Consider the following 6,000-nt stretch of genomic DNA (forward strand, 5'->3'; position numbering starts at 1 on the left):
AGTTGAAATATTCTATAGGAGAAAGGAAATAGTCGATAGTCAAAGCAAACACCAGCTTTAACCTCGTTCTTTCTCCTGGATTTGCGTAGTTCATCTCTGGGGTTAAAAATGTTTTTTTGTTTAACAAGCCACCTTGCTGGGTTTATCTTGCCATGGAAAACTGAGACCCTAGGGTCTAGATTAGCACTGTCCAATAGAGCTAGGATGAGAGCCATATATGTAATTTAAAATTTTCTGGTAGTCACATTCAAAAAAGTAAAAAGCAGATACACTTTAATAATTTTCTAAATTTAATCCAATGTATCTACAATATTATTGTTTCAACATATAATCAATATAAAAATTATTAATGAGATATTTTATTACCTATTAAGTCTTTAAAAAAACACTGTCTTCAAAACGTGTTGTGTGTTTCCCACTTATAATGCCTGTCAGTTGGGACTAGCCGCCTTTCAAGTGGTCCTTAGGCATATGTGTCGAGTGGCTACTGCACTGGACATTGCAGGTCTAAATTAAGAAGAGTGCAGAAAAAGAAAAGAAGAGAGTTGTTCTGCATTAAAAAATATATAGGAATTTTGAGTTTCCTGAAAGGTGGTGGTGGTGGTGGTGGGTACCGCCAGGAGGAACAGTTGAGGAGTTTAGACAAGGGAGAGGGATGAGGAGAGTGCGGCAAGGAGGTGGCCTCTGAAGGAGGAGAGGGCCAGGAGAAACGGTCCAGAGGTGGGGCAGGCTTGGAGTGTGTTCAGACTTGAGTTTTAATGTGTTTGCCACGATATGCCGCAATATATTCCCCCTAAAGCTCTTCTTCATTGTTACTTTTGAACAATAGTAAAGGTGCTAAACACAGCTGTCTGCTGTAAGTAGTACTTTGGGGAAATCCAAGAAACCTGGCTGTGTTTTACCCTGGGATAATGTGGAGCCAAAGCAGCCGCAGGAGGAGAGCATAACTCAGTCCAAAAACATCAGGGTTCTGAAAATCAAGTGGGAAGGGGCACTGGATTTTTCAGCATGCCTGCAAGGGGGCCTTGAACCTCTTAGATTTAAGGTTAAAGAACAAGGTCACCCCCCACCTCCACCCCTATTTCTGTCCTCAAAAGAGGACAGAAAGATCTGGAAATACTCAGCACCCAGATTACATTAGAGAGAAAGATCTTAATTAAGTAGAAGTGTCACAATTTCAACACAATTAAATATTTGCTATTTTTCAACTGTATTACCATAGATACTTTGCCAGGTGCTGGGATTAAGAAGAGGAATAAATAAGGCCCAATCCACAGGATGTTATATCCTGAGAGAAAGATACTAACTAAAATATAACATGGTCCTTAAATTGTCCTGCAACTGTGATAATTTTAAAATAAAGTGTAATTTTAAAGACTTTTCCACTAAACTAGAAATAAAAGTCTGTGTTTGTGTCCTTTTAAAACTATTTAAATCATTGTTACGATACTGAACCTCGTAATCTCAAGTTCACGTGCCCGATGCCCAGCAAGCCAAACACTGAGACGTCGGTGCTTGGAGATGAGAAGAGTGTACTCGAATTGGCCAAAATGAGTAGGTGGGAGCCTGAGTTCCCTCAAATCCACCTCCGCTAGAACAGAAAGCAGGGGGGTTTTATAGAGCTAAGGGGCTTGGCAGGAGGGGCTTCAGGGAAACAAAGGGATCGCTCCTGATAAGCCTCTGGGCAATCTGACTTCTGGGCTTCAACAGCTGCTGAGGGCCGGCCATCCGTCTGTCCGTCCCGTGATGGGCCATCCGGTGATCACAACCTCCCCAAAGGCATTCTCTTTCTCCTGCAAAACGGGCTTACAAATCCTGGAGACCCCTGAATCACCCCTCAGGTTAAACACGGAAAAACAGCAAATTGGTTTAATATCTACAGTACCCCTCAGATACCCGGCTTCAGTTATATAATTTAAAGGCTAATTCTACAACTCTTAAATTGCATTGTTTTATTTTACAATGAGATGCTTGTGTGGACTCTACTTTTCTGAGTATTCTATGAATTAGGATCCTTTGAGATATCTTTTTTCACTCTAGTCATTTAATTTTCCTCCAAATTTTTGATCATTTTTTATTTGGGAATGTTCAAAAAAATTTTTTTTGAAGACCTTAATTTTGACATTTATACTGTCTTCTCCAAAATTCACAGAGATGTTTTAGTGGATTCAAAATCTGGATTAGGAAAAATAAATATGGCTTATTAGGAAGTGAAGGATGTTATGACCCTGAAGCTGGATTAACTGGGTGACCCTTTGCTTCTGTGTGGTGCCTGACCAGTGTGGGTTAGGTTGTCCTCAACAAAGAAAACCAAAATGAAAGAAAGAAAAAGAAGAAGGAAACAAGCGGAGAACCATGGAAAAAAGAAGAAAGAAACCATTTTGATGAGAGGAAAATTTGATAAGAGAAATTTATTTCTCTTCTTCAATGAAATCAAGCTAAAAGGCCAATTTATTATACTAGATAACATCTCTTTTGATAAGAAATTTCCAGAGAAAGGATGTTAAGAAGTGGTGTTAGCTATTATGATTTGAGGTTTGCATTAAATTTTTGTTCACTTATAAGTAAAATTCTGTGCAGTTTTATCTTCCAGGTTCTGGTATGGTGAATCAGAGCACTTAGATATTTTTCTTTTCTCTGGGGATTTTAGAGCCTTGAAAATTACTTGTATTAAAAAAGAGAGAGAGACAGAATAGAGAGCATGAACCTTGGTGATTGGCAAACTGGCTGACAAGCAGAAAGGGGAGATAAGTCTTTGGTCTGCGTATTCACAGCTGGCTTTGGGGGATAAATTCTGAGGTGAAATGGGTGGCCCCATTGTTCTTTCTGCTGAAATTTTTTCTTCCAGCTGAGAGATCATGAGGAAAAGGCAGCTTTATCTTTTCTGGTGGTCTGTTCAGATGGTCCCTTCAGTTAATTTTAGCTCAATTTATAAAAGCCTATTTTCATGTGAGTTTTTTAATACCTTTCCTGTACTCAGGCAGTTGTCTGCAAGGACCCAGAGAGAGCCAGCAAGAAAGGGTGCAAATGCTTGGGCCCGACGACCAAACCTCTTCCCTACGGCCGAATATATTATCCTTTTGGGTACGTCTTGTGAACCTTAATACGAAGAAGAAATGAAGGAATATCTGTTTACCTTTTATCTTAAAGTATCAAACCAGAAAGAAACAAGCCTCCTGAGAGAATCAGAAAAATCACAGTGCTTTGTTTCAACCAACAAAACTCATGCTCAAAAAAAGAAGAAAAATATTTCTGGAGGCATATTGTGCCCATCAGGCATTTTGTTGTAATTAGGGAAAAGTCATACAAGGCCGCTGGAGTGAATAAAACTACAGCTATACTGGCTTCCCTCTTTGATGAATTTTATTTTTTTGAAATCGGTCTGGAGTGTGTGTGTGTATGTGATCAAACAAACAGGGATCTGACAATGAATGATCTGTTCATACAGATTATCGGAGTTGAGGAGATAGCAAACTTGCTCCAAAAGATGTAAAAAGTAAAAACTCATAGAAAAGAACAAATGAGAGATTATTTCTTATATCATCTACTTACAGGATAGGAATATGTTTGTTCAGAACAGCAGAAAGGATTTTTCAAGCTACATTTGCAGCACAAAGAAGGGCTCGGCCAGCTTGGGGCAGATAGTGTAATGTTTAACAAATAAGGGAGAAAAGGCAGTGCCTCCCACCTTTGATTTCCCTCTTTTTTGAAGGAGAACGATCTTCAAGCAAGAAGACAGACTAAAAATCAGTAAAAAAAAAAAAAAAAACCCCAAAGTCCAGGAGGGATTTGGAGAACAGCACTTGGGCCTTCACAAAAGCCCACATCAAAAGTCATAGGCATCTCCTATTTCACGGCCCTGATCAAAGAACCGTGGTTGTAGTTGGTAATCTTTGAGAAATCCTGGAGCATGGGAGAGTTTCCAGAATCCTGGAGAGGAGCTAGCATCCCAGTTTTTAAAAGGAGAGGATAAAAAAAAAATAATAATAATTGGCTAATAAGCTTGACCTGGATCTGAAGTAGTTCAAAATGACTATTTGTGAATAATTGGGGGAAAAAAAAAGTGGTGATGACTCATTCTTAACGTAGGTTTTTCAAGTCAGGCCAAATTAGTATCGTTTTTTCTTTTTTCTTTTAGGGTGGGGCCATTGAAGCAGAGCATGCTGAACGTAACCACTAGGCCGTGGGGCCGACCCTTGTTTTTTCTTTTGAATATTTGTTAGACCAGTGGACTAAGGAAGTGCCATAGACAGTGTAGAGTCTCGTCTTTTGGGGCTCCATGTGGATGGTCACCTCTTCAGAAATGGCATTCCTAAGCAGCTGGTCTAAAGCAGCTACCCAGGTAATAGCCATCAAAGGCTACCTTATTGTTTTTATCTGAGACATTTATTGATATATAAAATTATATTGCACTGACTTTATTTCTTTATTGTCTGGTCCCTTTCCCACTAGAATGCAAATTCCACGGGGTTAAGAATCACATATGTCTTGATCTTCACTGTGTTATACTATCTTAAACAGTGCCCTAGTAGTAAGCACTCAATAAGTGATCATTGAATGAATGAATGCGGCTTAAATGCATTTTTTTTTTTTGGTGCAAATGATTTCCAAAATGTAAATGTGAGGTATAGTTATCATATCAGCAATGCATTTGACCAAATTGTCCATGATTTCCTTGATGATGAGGTAGAGAAATATACTGGATGGTTCTATAGCTGCCAATTATTATAGGCATTTCAGACCAAGTAGGGATAGTAAGTAGTTGCAAGGCAGACCAGGGACAGAGGCTAGCCTCTGATTCCCTTCACATCTTCATTTGTGATTTTATCTGTGACCACATGAAACATGTAACTGATTTTACAAGCAAAGGACATAACGCTGATCCCAGAAGGACGCTTCAGCCCATCAAATTAACCTTCATTTTCTTATACCTGTGTATAGTGCTACTCATACCTTTAACATTTATTTCATTCTGCATTGTTTCATCATTTACTTTAATATAGTTTAGGGTTTGGATAGGTTTGAAATTCAAAAGGTAAGGTATATGGTGAAAAGCCTTCCTTCTATTACCATTGTCCACCAATCACCCACTTCTCCAGCCCATAAGAAACCAATATTATTAGTTTCCTTGTATCCTTCCAGAGATATTTTAGTATGTAGAAGCACACACACATATATGTTATAAATGTTAATACACATCCATCTACCTATCTATCATCTATCTTCTCCCCTCTTTTTACATAAAGGGTAGCATACTATATATACTGTTCTGTACTTTTATTTTCCACCAAATATTTTAGAGAACCCTTCATATTAGTACCTCAAGTACATCCTCATTCCTCTTTTAGGGATGCATAGTATTCCATTCTTTGGCTGTATCATAACTTTCTTTAACCTATCCCTTAATGATGGACTCAGGTTTTTCCATATTTTACTATTATAAACAAAGCTGTAGTGAATAACCTTGTGTTACATCATTTTACACATGAGCAAATGTGTATTTATCTTCAGAGAAAAAATTCCTAGATGTGGAATTGCTGAGTCAAGGAGACATGCAATTGTAATTTTGAGAGATGTTAAATTTCTCTCCAAAAGGGAGGTACCAATTCATATTTACTGTTCTCCCACATTTTTGCCAATAGAATCAGTGTAGTTTTAACTTCTCTCATATTATGAGTAAGGTTGATTATCTTTTCTATGTTTAAGAGACATTTGTATTTCCTTGACTTGTCTATTTATACGCTTTGCCCACTTTCTATTGGATTACAAATATTTATTCATTTTTCAGGTTCTTTATAGTTTCAGGAAATTAGTTTTTTGGGGGCAATATGGGTCACATATATTTTGTAGTAGAATTTTGAATTTTTCCTCATGAAGTGTCTGCCCATTTCTTTTCAAAGTTTATTCTTTATTCTTTGTTCTTTCCTCTTTTCTGTCATTGTTGTAAATGGGGTATAACTATGTTTTCTGTATCTCAGCTGCTTACTATACTGTGTAAGC

General features: G+C 37.9%; 1 long non-coding RNA gene across 1 annotated transcript in view; it reads left to right on the plus strand.

Moving 5' to 3' along the window:
• Nucleotides 1-4,971, plus strand: part of LOC147917061 (uncharacterized) — a 75,066-nt gene extending 70,095 nt beyond the window's left edge. The window contains exon 3 of the long non-coding RNA XR_015552362.1: nucleotides 4,139-4,971. This is a non-coding gene — a long non-coding RNA (uncharacterized LOC147917061). The remainder of the gene's footprint in view (nucleotides 1-4,138) is intronic.
• The last annotated feature ends 1,029 nt before the right edge of the window (nucleotides 4,972-6,000 follow it).

Source organism: Ceratotherium simum, chromosome 5 (genome assembly GCF_057802395.1).
Source record: "Ceratotherium simum simum isolate JZ-2026a chromosome 5, ASM5780239v1, whole genome shotgun sequence".
In the NCBI taxonomy this organism is placed as follows: Eukaryota; Metazoa; Chordata; class Mammalia; order Perissodactyla; family Rhinocerotidae; genus Ceratotherium; species Ceratotherium simum.